General features: G+C 40.8%; 1 protein-coding gene and 1 long non-coding RNA gene across 4 annotated transcripts in view; one reads left to right on the top strand and one right to left on the bottom strand.

Moving 5' to 3' along the window:
* KMT2E (lysine methyltransferase 2E (inactive)) overlaps positions 1–12,996 on the bottom strand; it is a 59,943-nt gene extending 46,947 nt beyond the window's left edge. The window contains exons 1-2 of one of the 3 annotated variants that reach the window (XM_088533183.1): positions 12,519–12,996; positions 4,717–4,773 (exon numbers count right to left, since the gene is read on the bottom strand). The gene's annotated coding sequence lies outside the window, so the exon portion shown is untranslated. The remainder of the gene's footprint in view (positions 1–4,716; positions 4,774–12,518) is intronic. The other 2 variants (XM_088533185.1, XM_088533184.1) reach the window with 2 other exon arrangements.
* An 821-nt stretch (positions 12,997–13,817) lies between these two features.
* Positions 13,818–14,953, top strand: LOC148592893 (uncharacterized). Its single transcript, XR_015913860.1, has 2 exons — positions 13,818–14,323; positions 14,548–14,953. It is a non-coding gene; the product is annotated as an uncharacterized LOC148592893 (long non-coding RNA).
* Positions 14,954–15,653: the final 700 nt, after the last annotated feature.

The raw sequence follows: 15,653 nt of genomic DNA, 5'->3' as shown, positions 1-15,653 counted from the left end.
AAAAAAGTTTGAAAAATAATATTTAAAAGTTAGTTCATTTTACTTGAATTTTACCTTATAAAGTCAAAAGCTGGGTTCCCAACTAGGTCCCCACTTATATTCATAAACAAAGTAATAATATAAATCTGATTAGAGAACTTTCACTTGTTTTAACATGGCATCATGTTTCAAATCAGAAGAAACCAATGAGAACTATTGTACAAGAAAACTACAGCTCACACAACTATTAACACTGATAGTATATAGATATCTATGAAAGATATTCTATCATTTTTGAGAAGGGAAGGGGAAGAGGAAACAGCACAAAAGAAAACCTGCTAGAATATAGGTTGTATGCAGAACACTAAAGCTCTCATTAGGGTAGACAGATGCAAAAACTTTTGTAAGAGCCGTAAGGACAGGAGGTGGCAGCACAAATGATAACTTTTTAATGAAAAAGGCCTTAATGAGAAATTCATTTTTGAAGACAATCTCTCATACTATGAGAGCAAACAGTTAACCTCCCCCCACCTTCACACCTAACACTGTAATAAGAAAAATTGAAAAAAAATATATATTTTCACCATCCTACCTAGAGTATTTGACAGCTTTTTATATAGTCGATGCTATTGTTCCTCCTCTTTTCTTCCCCATAAATCTATTTCCATATCCTATTGCCAGGTGATAGATACAAAAGAGGAAAAAGCATTCAAAAAGTTAGAAATAAAAAGACTATATAGTTTACTAAGAGAATTCAAATGAAGATGCAGGACAACTTTTATTTCCCAATTCATGATTCCATGGATGCTCCTTTTAAACTGCAATCAGGTATTTCCTAGCTCAATGTCCATGGCTTTTCCACACACAGACACAAGACTACACTAATCTAAAGTTAGTTGTTTACTAAATCAACACAAGTTTCTCACATCACTAAGAATATAAGAGCACCAGGTCTTTTCCATTTTTCTTAGGCTGTCTGGATGACTCAGATATACACTTTAATCTTAAAAATATTTTAACTATAGTTAAATAACTTAATTTTTCCAGAAATTGTTTCTATCAGCCATCATCTGTCAGAACATCACAACTATGAAATTATATATTTCAGACGTTTCAAAACTCAGGGATTTCATCATAAAATGTTTCTCTAGTTTTAAAATATAAGAGAAAACAATTAGGGCCTTCCTAAGTGCAGAGGAAGAGCTTGAATGAGAGAAATCTAATCATGATTCTAGTTGATTACTTCAGGAAAGAAAGCAGTGATAGCTGAACATAAACAATTACTTCAAATTTATATTTAAGTGTGCAAATTTGTCTCAAAGTCCTAGAACCGATGTCACTGTACAAAGACCAATATACTAAATTACCATCTGTGCCCATTCTACATCTTTACAGTCTTTATACTAGCAAAAAAGAACTAGAACCTTCTAAGCTGTCTACATATTCCAATTGTCTTTCCTTAAGGTAAAGTTGTACAGCTTTAAATACACCTTACAAAAGCTGTAAAATAAAAGTGATAGTTTATCCATATTTAGTAAATAGAGTGAATATTTAAAAACTGAGAATAACACTCAATCCAAAAAAAAAAAAAGAAGAGAGACACACTGTATTTCCCAACTTACTGAGAAACATGCTGTTCTCCCAGTATTTCCTCCAAGTACAGAGGTTGTATGAACACAGAGCTGCTCTTGCTTGTTAAATTAAAAGCAACTGCTAAACCCATTGCCTTACCCCCCCCACACAACAGGCAGAATATTTCCTGGAGTAGTATTTAAATATCAGAACACATACAGCGCAAACATTAAGATTCTTTAAGGAATGTGTACAAATCAGAAGGAGTTAAACTAGAGTATTCTGGAACCAACAAACTGGGTAGATCTTAAATGTTGTCTCAGCAGTCAACTTTCCTCTTCTCTACAGACCAAGGAAGAGAAGGAAGGGTAAACAAGAATTATCAAACATACAAATAAAATGATTCAAAAGTAAAAGTTACACAAATTAGTCTCTCACACACCCCATTCTGTGTCAAGCAAGACTTGTCAGCTCAACCACCACATGATGTGAAGTCAATTTGAATATAAAAGCAGAATAACTGTGTTCACAACACAGCCCAAACTAAAGCTCCAATTTCCACTTGTTCCCAGCAGCAAATTTGTTTTGCTCAGGCTGGCTCACAGTCACACAGTATAACTAACTGCAGTTTCCCATCTCAGCTGGGTCTTGCAAGCATGAAGCAGAGACTTCGGGACTCCTGCTCTCACACCTCAACCAACTCTTGCTGATCTTGATGCTACTTGTCTGTGCAGACCATCTCAGGTAAGAGAGGGATGATCAAAAGTTGTTATTCTATTTTCTTAGAACCACATAAGCCATTTTTCCTGGTGTATGTCAGCACCTTCTTTCCCCCCTCAAAACACCTTCCTTCTAAGGACAGGTAGAGAAAAAGGGATGGATAAACAGTATAACACACACAGAGACAATTATGCCTGTGTCTTAAAATTGAGAGAGGCAAAGTCATGGCTCCTGCATATACTGCAAGAAAAACAATTTATAGGACAAATATTTTAAAAGTCTTCTATGCATAAATTGCTTTAATAAAAATATCCAATTTAAAGATTTTCCATCCTCCTCACCACCAACATTACATCATATATGCACACATATGTGTATTTTGCAATCATTAGTACAAACAATCCCTGCCATGCCTTACTTAAAATCTCCAAACCAAGAATCTTAATCTGCGGTTTTAAGAACTACCCCTCCCACAAAGAAATCCACAATAACTGACCTAACAGAAGTTGATTCACATACACTCTAGCACAATCTACACAGGAGAACTTTCTAAGCAAATACAGACTTATCAATAAAGTGTGCCATAGTCCACAAATCCAGTATTGAAACCATTGTTCTGAACTATCATGGAGCCAACAAACTGAGTTTTCATTCTTTGCTTCCCTATCTAGGAAATCATTAAAAAAAAATGGGGCAGGAGAAAATAAAAACAAACAAAAACAACCTTTATTAGTGCAGTTGTAGATTTTGCTGAACTTCAGCTTTCTAACCATGTTTCAAGTACTCGAGTCTTACATATGCTATCATTAACATTATCTGGAAAACACTGGTGAGACAAACTGTCATTCTAAGAAAAATACTCTAAATACATCATTTATCTCTCTATACAAGTGTGCACACGTGTGTGTATATATACACACATATATACACATCTGTATGCATCAAAGTAACCTGAATATTTATCATCAGCTGTGTCTAAGGAAATAACATCTCTGATCAGACCTAAGAGCAGAATATATGCATAAATAACTTATCTGGCCTACAAGGAGGATCCTTCTCCATTTCCCCCAACACTCTTCAACATCATATAGATATTAACAGATGCTTAAGTTGCAGTACAAAGCATGCAGACTTAAAAACTACTACCTGCCTAAACTCAGACCTCTCCTGGCGGTTTGCTGCTCTCGAGGGTAACCTAAAAGACTAATTAACAATCGATTTCATATTTGTGCTGAAACAAGAAAAGAGGAGAAAAATAAGATATAGAACAGGCATACTCAAAATGAGACACAGATTGGGACCCAGTACCAACCAACTCCTTCATATCATACAAGACTTCTCATGGAACATTTTTTTTTTGTTGTTTTTTTTTGGGTTTCTACATTATTTGCACTTTGTGTCCAGCCGTTCTCACTGACCCCATGCTCTCTACATCCCTCGCACAGCAATATCCGCCTCCCCACCTTCCTTGGCTCAAGATTAACAGGTCATGGCCTCACACACAACACTCCCAATTCCCTACTATGCCCTTCACGCTCACCTGCATACCATCAGTAGTCCACTCAACCTCAGCTCCTTCTCCATATGCCCTGCCAACCAGCCAGCAGTACCTGCTCCGGCTGTTGTGGAGCTGTACAAGTCAGCAGCTAGCAGAGACCAATGCGCTGCTTCTCCTGGCTTTTCCCAAGACAATATTAGTCCTTTGCCACCTTAGAGATTTTCATCAAACTGAACAGAGGTCTTAAGGATACTAACTTCCTAACTACCAAATTTTGTTCTAAAGTTACTGGCTGTACTGACCAAAACAGTGATTGTTGTCCCAAATTATTTAAAATACAATGCTATTGACAGTTAAAAAACTACAGGATGCTATTCCTCTTCCTACTTTGCTCTTAATCCACTCTCGATACAGACAGAGAAGTAGCAAGTTGAAGCAGAGCTGATTAGTGTCTGACGATCATTCCTCATATCATTAAATACAGAGTTCATTCCTCAGATCACTAAATGCAGAGTTCTATATGCAACAAGGACCTCTGTCATACCTGACAAGACAGTCACACTTCAGAACTGTCACACCAAGTTTGCCATCCAGAACAAGGATGAGGAAATCTACACCCTTCACTGTATTCAAGATTTATACATTAGAAGTAGTGATAGTTTCCATCACTCCGTTATTCAGTCTTCTATACACCCTGCTCATCATGTGCATTATACCAACGCCTCTTGGAGAAAAGAAACATGCCCCTAACAGTATGAACCTGGCATCAGTTACCATGTAGCAGCAGTTTCTGCCGTACAGGACAACTATTTTGCACCAGCTGAAGGCTCTCTACTATCTGTCCAAGAGTGTTCTTCCATTGTACTCCTGAAGTAGTGATGGAATGTTCTATCTCCCCCTCAGATATTTATGCTAGGCCATTAAACATATGAAAGATTTTCCCTTACCTCTTCTCTCTCTTCACTCCTTTTCTTCTCTCAGTGGAAGTGAGACAAACTATGGGACTAGGAAGAGAAAAAGAATAAGTGGCAGAGGGGAAATAAAGGCAAATGCAGCTAGAAAATGAGTAAGAATTAGGTTATTGCAGAAAGAAATGCAGAAAATACTGTGCTTTTTTATTTTAGTTTCAATATTTACAGAAACTTTAACCAAAAAAGCAGAAACTAACTGCCAATCACTTGATGTCACTAGCTATGATTACAAACGGCCTAAAAACCAGAAGGGGAGTTTGGGGTAGGGGGAATTTCTGGCATGCTTCTTAAACCACACACAAATCAGAGGCCTATCTATCTATACCACTACTAACAAAATTACACAAGGCGAGAAAGAGGGAATTGTAAAATACAAGACAAACAGGTGATGGAGCATGAGAGAGAGATAACTGATGGCAACATTGCCATATAATTTGCAGAAATGTTAATAATACTAGATAGCCAAAATTCTACTTAATGTACTACACCACCAGTGAAACATAAAATTATTTCAAAGAGAAATTCAATTGTTAATAAAACTGATTAAATAACTAGCTGCTGGCAAACAGCCAGCTAGTTTTTAAGTCATTCTTCTCATCAGTTGCTTTACTGCAAAGATTTTTTCCTCTATCAAAGGTGAGGCGGCAAATAATTCTTGATTAAGCTTATGGGTATTTTATATATGTGATTTATCAAATATTATCTAAGAGTATATTATTTACACCTGCTACTATAACATTATCCTAACAAAATTTCAAAATATACAACATTTCTGCAAGAAAACACTTCTGACAAAATTTACAGGCAACATTTGATAAGAATACATAGTAAGCTGTGTCTACAACTGGAAGAGACAGTTTATTTTAATTAAATTTAACAATTTAATGGCGATTCAATCCCTCTGAGGTCCTAATTTATAAGCCTGGTATTGCTCTAAAGGAGTAAGTGAGCCTTTTGGGGAAATCATTAGCTACAAATACATATATTTAATAATTATTTGTTTTAACAAACTAAGTATTTTGCTGCCTTCTTGAAAAAAAAAGGCAAAACAACTAACTTAGGGACTTTTCTATGCTGTACAGTGAGATGTAGACTCCTCAAATTGCTAAATACAAGAAGTAACTAGCTTAGATTCACTCAAAGTTGGATCTTCTGGATAATATCATGTCAAAGTAGAAGTTAATGTATTTAGATAATTTGAAAAAAAAAAAAGATATTTCCCATCTTATCAGTGGCATTTGACTTGCATGAATACCACCACAGTATTTCCACTTTTACACGTACGTTTGTAGACATTCACTTAACTGTTACACTTGCACACCAGAATATAAAGACAGGAAGGTAGAAAGCTTCAATTTCTCAAATACAAAACCTTATTCTTTCCAGCAGCTAGAAGATCTTCTATGCAGCTGTAACCACAATTCAACATAGCCTATATTTCTTGCTAACAACTTGGTAACATTTCAGTGGTCTTTGCTAAGATTTTGAGAATGGACAGGATAGTAAGAGAGAAGAAGGGAATAAATGGATGGGACTGTGTTATGTTCAAAGACAGCAAAGTCACAGAAAACACATAATTAAATGGAAAGACATTTCCAACTCTCAAAATAAACACAAAGTATTTACTCTCAATTGCAACCTTCATCCAAAAATTAATTTGATTTGCTCAATAAATTTGAGATTGTCTACACTTCCAACTTTATTCTTAGTGTTTTCAAAATAGCTCTAGCTATGTATTTAATTGTAACAATGAAGATATGAAATATGTCATACCAGGACAAATGCAACGAAACTTCTGCTTAGTAATGCAAGCAGGAAATACAACTTTTAACTTTCAATACTCCTGCCACACAGAAGAAAAAATATGCAGAGTTCTCTTATTACTTACAATATAGATGATGTGACTGCAACAGTAAAGAATAAACTTAATAAAAAGTTACAATGATGGATTAAAAACTTCACTATTAGAATTAAGATCTCCCTTAAGAATTCCTACCTTAAACTGAAAACTGGAATCAGCTATATTACTTAGTAAAGCAGAACCTTATTTGAGGACAGAACCTTATCCTCACTACCAGTAAGGTAATAAAAAAAAAAAAAAAAAAAAAAAATCAAACCAGCAAAACAACCCTCCCACCTCCCTAACATTCTTCCCGTTTCGTATCCATTCTAAAACCATACCTTCAGAAACCAAATGAAGGTGCGACCTCTCCATACCTTCCCCAAAACGCTTTAAATAAGCTGCTCTAATTCTTAGGTCCTCATCTTCAATTTAAGTAGCACCTCCTAAAAACATTTCACACTGGAAAAGTTTCTTTAAACCAACAGTTAAGACAGGATTAACTGTCTAGACTTTGAATATCAGCTATCTTGTGATAGGGTTTTAAATACAGTACCATTATAACCATACTAATCAGGAGTGAGCTCATTATGTCTGCTCTTGGCAAAATATGAGCATCATGCACTGTAAAAGACAAGTATTTCTAAAACTAATCAGATTAGAACAGTTACAGTAACAAACATTAAAACAGTTTAAATATTCAGAGCTCCTCAGGTTTACAGATACAAAGCTATCATTTTATATATATTCAAAATTGTTTAGAATTTAGATATTAATTTCATCATTTTCTGCAGTATTTGTGAAAGTCAATGCAAAATAGATTAAACTCGAGTGTTTCAAATTGCAATGTAAGTACAAAATTATCATCTTTTCCTTGAACTTGAAAGTAATTTATTATTCCAATAATGATACAAAAGGGACTGATAACCTAGATTCTATGATGGCACAAAGTAAGTCACACCATGTTGCTCAGTTGGGGTACGGGGGTTGAGAGAGGGAAACTTTTCTAAATCTGAACCTGTGCTGTGACACTTAAGTTTAATTATCAAGAGATGCAGGCATTAAAAAGCAAGTTATAAAACTACAAACTAAAATACTACTTTGGCATTCACACATTGAGCTTAATTTGCAAAACTTCTGGTCCTTACAAGTCCCGTAAGTTTTAGAACACTGCTTCTCACTCTAAACAGCATAGGAAGTCTCACATGAAAGGCAAGAGAGCTCTTTCAATAAAATATGCAAATCATTAACAAACACATTTTACTTGCAGGATACAACCTTTTTGCTAATTCAACCCTACTCTTGATTTGTACTTTCAAAACAACATTTTAGTAGAAGTGGTAGTTTACCAGTGTTCATACCAATTTTTGAATGATAAAAACAGTTCTGTAAAAAGTATTTTTAACATGCCTGCTATCTTAAAAGGCTTAAAGATAACTTCAGTTACTAAGATTTTGTAACAACCTGCAGACTTTAAAATCTCTCCACTTTCACTAACAGCAAATCAATACATCATACGTGTAAAAGAAAATAAAAAAAAATCTCAGTACCTGCTAACAAATATATGAAACCTTTACAAGTTTTTTTGTTTTGTTTTGTTTTTTAGTAATTTTGTTATGTTATGCCTTAAAGGTAACAATAGTTTAGTTTTTGAAAGTGATTATAATAGCGTTTTTTGTTATATTAAAGTCATAAGAAGAATTTTGGATCCTGAAAGAGTTTAAATTAACTTCTGCAGGTAAGATTTTTGTAAGTAAGAACAGGAACACAAAATTATGCAAAAACTGATGCAATTAAGAACACTCAGCTTACATCATTGGAAACTGTACTGCAATTAGCATTTTATTCTTTTGAATGCTACATTATTAAAAAACTTTTTTTTTCCACCTTAATAGATATTCTACAAATGCTGAAGTAATCTTTTGTATAGAGATGCCTTAAATTTCATTCTCAGCAATAAATCAACTACTATCTGTATGCTGAAAATATTTAAAACAAAGCACCCGTTCCAAAAGAACAGACCAACAAAACTTGCTTTTGAGGGATTCACAAATACACACTGGTATTTGAGACAGATGAATAATGAAGATAAACTTTCTTAAGATCTCTCCAGAAGTCTGAACTTGGTTTTATTTCACGTTTCAGTCATCTGGTTCTCACTCAATTTTGTTAGACTTTTTCATGGAAACAGTAAAATAATTAAGCCTTTGCTTACATTAATCTATTAAGAACAATGGCAGAATTCTACAATTACTTACGCTACTGAGTCCAACAAAGAGGCACAACAAAGTTCATAACAGCATGGACGTAATATTAAGATTGTTCCTAAATCATACTGAGATCATACCTTGAAATATGCTAAAGCCTTCAATCTGAAACTGACTTCTGTATTTCCGTTGCTTTCCAACAAAACATTAACCCAGCTAAGTGTATTAAATTTGAATTAAAGACATGAACTCCTAACAGCGATTCAAATCTTGGCACCAGGAAAAATTTTCCTTACAGTTAAGGAAGGAGAGAGAGGGGAAGAAAAGAGATAGCTATATTATTTTTCCTCCAAAGTTTCACAGATGACCAAAAAAACTCCCAAAAGGCATTCAGCTGTGACAGTTAAGCAAATTTTCCTTCAGATATAAACAGCTCAGATACATAAACACTTGGCTTTGGAACTAAAGCCCGTATTTTAAAAAATATTTAGACAATAGCATTTGTAACACACTGTTTGTAAATTGGAAATGTTTTTTTTAAAAAAATAAATTATGATTTCAAACGTTATCTCTATGTAGTTTTGCTAGGCTGTTGAGGGGAGAGGGGCTTGGAAAAAAAAAACTTTCATTTTCATGAATAGACTTACTCAACAATTAACCGAAAAGTAGTTCAGTGCTCAAAAAAAAAAAAAAAATACTATTACTAAAATTACTATTTCCTTAGTAATACAGTCTCCTTAAAACAGATCTGTGATCTACTTTACAAATGGAGAAACTGAGTCAGAAAAGTTAAAGTGACTCACTCAAATCATACAGGAAATCTTTGGAAGATCTCCTAATTCCCCAAAGTGCATAAAATTTGCAACCTATAAGGCAAGTCATAATTTTTTAGTATGTATCCATTTTTTCCTTTGAGATTTTTTCTTTTTGGTGAACATACAAACTTGTTTCTTTTCAGCTTGATCTTGAATTATAAATCTGACTGAGACTATGAAGGCAGACATTAACAGCAGCCATGTAGCCCTCTAAATTGTAATGTCAAAAAAAATAAAAAATAAAAAAATAAAATCATTCACCAGAACAGGAGCTTTAAATCCTTAGAGGTAGAAGGGAAAGGCAAATGTTTTCTAAAAAGGCCCTTATTTTTTCCTTTAGAAACCCATTTATCTTATTTTTAATAAATATACAGTAATACATGGCTTATTCAAAAACGAAAACCCTGTAATATAAGGAAGGTATGATGGCAGCATGCATTACTGGACCATTAATACATCACTTGGTGGTTGAAATCACTCAGCCTTTGGCCTCAAAACACACGAAAGGCATGCATTAACAACACTTTGAAAGTCTTATTATCTTGTTCTTCAACTTCAGGTATATCTTAAACCACACGTCAATATTTTCAAATACATGAAAGGCATCTAAAGTTCTTCAGAAATTGAAGATAGATTTGCCCTTTCAGTACATCACTTTTGATTGTTTAAATCCAGAAGGTTCTAAAGGCATACTAGAACAGAAATGTATACCTCATTAAACCAAGGACAAGATTAAAAACAGGCATTTTTATTAAAGAAAAAAAAAACACTACAGAGAAAAAGAAATATTTCTTTCCTTTTTTTGGTTTAAACTTACAGTTTACAGTGTCTGCAGCTTGTATAGAGCACACTACACCAACTATCAAATAATAAATCCTTGTGACCTCCCTACCCCCACCCAAACATATTTATAGTGGTGATATTAAAAGGCTCATATTTCATTTAGGAAAAGAATTAGATATGAGGAACTCCACTTTTAGTATTTGTGTTACGACAGATACAATTTACACTGTGATATACAACTAAAATTCAAAAAGCCTAATACCAAGATTATACTGTGGCAGAAAAAAAAGAAAAATCTTCATCTTAATAAAGGAATAGGCTATAACCTTGCCTGAATTATTTCCTTTAGTGTTCAGTTCTTTTAGTATTCCCCAGCTATGAATACACATAATTACTACCCGATATCCAGCAAAGGTATTTCCTAGAAGATGAACATGACATTCACCAGTGTGATGCGACTCCACAAAGAATTTAGCCATTTCAATTATATTAATCCTCTCCTTATTTTGAAGAATATTACTGCTTTTATATTAAAAACAGGATAGGCGTACCTGCACGTGAACATATGTGCCACAAACGCAAGGTTTTTCAGATTATTAAACTGACATAGATATCACCTTACAGAAACCTATACACACCCCTCACAGAAGCTGCTCGAGTCTGGTGCCTTTCTACCCCCCTTTTCCCCGACAAGAGTGGTCTCGTTCACTTGCCTTTCACACACATAACCAATAAAATTAATCAGCTGGAACACGGCATTTTTAAATCACAGTAAAGCCAAGAGATGTTTTGTACGTTATTTGAAGGAAACAGCCTTTTCACCTAAACCTAATAAGACCGTAATATGCTGCAGACAAACGCACTGCATGGGGTGTGGAGGACCCGAGCTGATTAGATTACCACAACATCAGCCCGAGGCCGCCATTTTTAGAATCTCTAAAGGACAAAAGAGGGAAATTAAAAAATTTGTTCCACATTTTTTAAAAGTAACTTTAGAAGTATGGTGTTTATAACAAAATAATCGCATATTTTAAGTACAGGCAAAGACATATGTTTGTTTTCCCTGAACTGACCCTTGAATAACAGAAACGTTTTGTCATTAATTGCTCTAAAATAATGTAAATAAACAGGCTAAAACATTCTTAAATCCAGAGGAAGCACTAAAGTTCAGCCTTTAATAACATGGGGTATATTTCATTTTGGAGACCTCGGGGCTTTTAGCTACCGCATATTCCCTAATGGCCGAGTATGGGGGAATACAGGACCTTTATAATCAGCCTATATTATGTTTCTCTACCCTATTTAGTACTACACAGTGAACCGTTTGTTTCTCCTCCCCTATGTCTGCAGCAATAGGATCTGCACAGCCAATATCTTTTTTTTTTTAAAAAAAAAAAAGAAAAGGATGAAGCTATGCCACCCCAAAGCACAAACACTGGCTACAGAAACTAAATCAAGAAAGGGATGCGTCAATATAACTACTTACAACCTCCAGACAGGGGGGTGGGGAGATGATCCCCTTTAAAATTGGCACGGAGACACTTTCGGACTGTCTGCCGTTTGCCCAGGTTACACCACGAAGCAGAGATATGAGCAGACAGGGGGGAAAGGAGGCGGGGGTGGGGAAAGCAGGGAGATTAGGCCTATAATGAGCCATTTTAGTATCACAAAGCAAAAATATACAGGATGGGGGGAGAGAATAGAATTCCCTAAGCTTCATAAAACTCTCAGTTTTATTTATACACAGTCCCAATAACCCACAAACCCGTTCCCGAAACACCCCCCTCCGAGGAAGGGTACATTGTCACATAATAGCTTCTCCTATCTCTTTTTCCGAGCATAATTCATAAATCTGGCATAACTGCCAAAAAATTCTCCTCAGCTCCTGTGGTTACAGTAACCCGCCATATTCACAAGATATAGCGACACCCTGCCATTTTTAACCAAACCCTTCAAAATGAGAAGGAAATTCAAGGCAACTCAAACACATTTCAAACACATTTCAGAGGGCAGGGAATCATGCTCCCAAAGACGATAACGAAGCTTTGCCCATCACATTTCAATCTCTTTTCTTGCCGCCCCCTTCCCCAGAGCCCCCACAGCAGAATACACGAGCAATAACCCCAGACTCACCTGTAATGATCACAGGCCAGGCAGCAGGACCCCTCAGCTGAGCCCCTTCTCTACCCCAACCAAAACAATGCAACAACCCCACTGCGGATATCCCTACCCTGGGCAACACTCAGCCCTCAGCAGACCTGGATAGAAGAAAGGAAAGGGGAAAGAAAGAGGAGGCCCCCCCTCCCCCCAGAGCTAGCTCAATGCGCAGAGCCCTTCAGGGACCAGCTAGGAAGCGCCTCTGCCTTGGGACCTGCGTACAAACCCCGCTGCCACCGCTGCTCCCGTGTCTCCCTCCTTTCAGCCTCCTACGCTCCCTTCTATGTCACTGCCTCTCTCTGGGAAAATGGCGTCCGCTCTCCCCTCCCTCCCCCTGCACGGGGCTCACCCGCCCCGCCTGGCAGGGGCAGGGTTACCAAGGCGAAGCCAAACAGCCGCCATTTTGCTTGTGGGCTGGAGCGCCGTCCGCGCCCGCCGAGCCCTCAGTGTCCATTTTGCAAAAATCTCCTGGCTCATGGCAGCGAGCGCCGCGACTCTCCGAGAGCGCAGGCTGCAGCCGTGCCCGCGCACGACGGGCAAGGGGGTTGGCAGGCGGAGTGCCGGGCGGCGGGGCGGGCGCTGCCGGGGGGCGATGCGCAGCTCTGGAGGCGCAGGCGGCGGGGAGGGGCGCGGGCTCTCGTGCGGAGCCCAAGGGCGAGCGGGAGGATGTGTGACTCAGAGCCGCGTCCTCCGAGGCACGGCCGCTTCGCTTCTTCCCTCCCCGGCTTCCTCCTCGCGTCCGCCATGGCTCTCAGCGCGCCTTCCTAAACCGCAACGCGAGGGGCGAGTTTGCGCGAGCGAGTAACCGCACAGCCGGAGCGCTGGATGCCGCATCCCGAGGAGCTGGAGCAGGGCCAGGGGAGGAGGGGGCGAGCGGAGACGGGGGGCGGGAGGGAGCGGGGAGGTTCGAGCGAGTCCCCGTCAGGGCGACATGGAGCGTCTGGCCGGGTGTCTCCTGTCAATAGGTGCTTGGGAAGCTTCCCTGGAGCATGTAAGGCTCGCAGCAGGCAAGCGGGAAAGGGATTTTTTTTCCTCCCTAAAGCGAGCGATAGCGTGAAATGACGTTAGCTGAAGGCGTTTCTTCTCCCCAGGGAAGGAGAGGCGCAGTGGAGAAGCCTCGCTTCCCCTCCAGGGAACGGCACTTACAGGGAGGGCAGGACGGGGCTCTCGCCCGCAGCCCTGCGTGCGGCCGAGGCGGGCGGCTCATGGCGCCCCAACTCGTGTCCGCAGCCTCTCCCCGCAGTCCCTGCCCGGCTTCAGCCCCTGCAGCGACGCGGCTGCTTGAGGGAGGGGAGGCGGCGGCTGGGCTTTCGTTCGACGCCCACCAGGGGCTGAGCGAGCCTCCTTCAGTGCGCAAACTCCGGGCACCAGATAAAAGCTGCGCTGGCAGCTCCTACCCTGCCTCGATGGAGCCGCCACAAGCGGGTGACTGGAGAAGCAGTTAGCAGCAGCGCCATAGACTAGCCTTCCCCCCACACCCCGGCCACAGAGAGTTTGGGGCTCTAAAGAGCTGCTGCTGCGGCAGGAGGGAGCCGAGGTGAAGGGATCCGCTAGCTGGTTGGACGCACAGGAGGCGGCTGTAACGGGGCGTTGAGTCTGAGGGAGGAGGGGGGCGATTAAACGTCTTGTGATCATGGCGGAGTCTATGGGTATTTTTTCCTGTCTAACTCTTCTGTGCGTGTGTCTCTGTTTCTCTCTTTCTCTCTCTCCTCAGGGCGCTTGGCTGGGGCTGCTCGCTCGGGTTCTGCCTGTTGTTGCGCGAAATGGCGGCTGGCGTCTTGGTGGGTTCGGTTGTCGGATTTTTTGTATAGGTTTTTTTTTTTTTCCCCTCCCCCCTTCCCCCTCCTTTTCCCCTCCCCCCACTCCTGCCTCGGCCGCATCTCCGCAGCGAACCGCGGCGGCGGCTGAGTCAGGAGGGGGGAGGGCGCTCGGCGGGAGCCAATAGCAGCGCTGGCTGGGGCGCTCCGGCGCGCTCCCATTGGCTGGCGCTGACATCATCCTGCAGCAGGGGCCGCCGCAGCTGGGCAGGCTTGGGGAGCTGTAGGGGGAGGCTGGCGCAAAGGGAGGAAAACGGGCGCCATGATTCCAGCGCGAGGGAGGACTCAACGGGCAGGGCGTCCCCGAAGAGCTGGTGAAAAGGAAAGCGGGCAGAGGCTGCGGCTTCCCTTCTTCGCCTACCGCTGGAGAGGCGCGCGGAGGGGGGTGCGTGCGCGAGAGAGAGAGGAGCGGCCCGCGCCTGCATTTGTGACTGCGTCAGTACAAGATGGCGCAGGGCGTCCCTGGAGAGGGAAGGCGGTTGCACGTCCGCCGGAGGTCATGTGACCGCGTTGCATTCTTGCGGGGCTTGGCGGCGGCCCAAGCGGGCTGAGGCGGCGGCGGCTGCGGCCGCCCGGAGCGTCCGCGCTTCCCCTCCCCCTGCTCCGCGCCCGCCGCGACTCCCTCTTCCCTCCCCCCCCATTAACCTCCCGCGCGAGGGTGTAGCTGCCGCCGAGGAAGGTTCTCGCTTCTCTCTCTCCACCCATCGACAGGCTGTCGCTGCTCTTGGGGGAAGCTCCCCCTTCCGCCCCCTCTCCGTGCAGGGCTTTGCTTCGGCGAAAGCTCCTCGCGGGCTGCTCTTACTAACGCAACCCTCCTGGGTCTCTCTCGGCACCCCTCATATATAAGAGAAATTCAATGTGAGGTGGCATTCTCGGGGAAATTTACGGAAAGATTCAGTGCCAACTGTGTTTTAAGCGATCCCATTAAAGCAGCTGAGGAAAATTACAGTCTGTATGCAGAGTTGCTCTCCTGAGTAGGACGCTGCTGCGTTGTAAAATGCTACTTTGGGGGTACACGGGGGAGAGGAAATTTAAGGAAAGAAGCTGAAAGCTGCCAACAGCTTTGTTCTGTGCAAGCGGAGCGTCTGTGTGAAAAGCCAGATCAGTGTCCTGCCTGTGTGGTGTTGCGTCCCATTTTAGGAGTGGAGCAGCTTTTCTGTGCTGTGATGTGGCACGTAGTGATAAGTTAGGCCGCAAACGGCCTCCCTAACACAGGAACGTATTCAGGGAAAAATAACTCTGATATGCAAATATTTTAAAGATGTCCTTTGTACTACCTTTTCTGAGGGTTGTA

Source organism: Tinamus guttatus, unplaced genomic scaffold, assembly GCF_059628265.1.
Source record: "Tinamus guttatus ecotype Peru unplaced genomic scaffold, ASM5962826v1 Tinamus_guttatus_pri_ptg000489l, whole genome shotgun sequence".
NCBI classification, from domain to species: domain Eukaryota; kingdom Metazoa; phylum Chordata; class Aves; order Tinamiformes; family Tinamidae; genus Tinamus; species Tinamus guttatus.
This window is presented reverse-complemented; position numbering and strand designations above follow the sequence as displayed.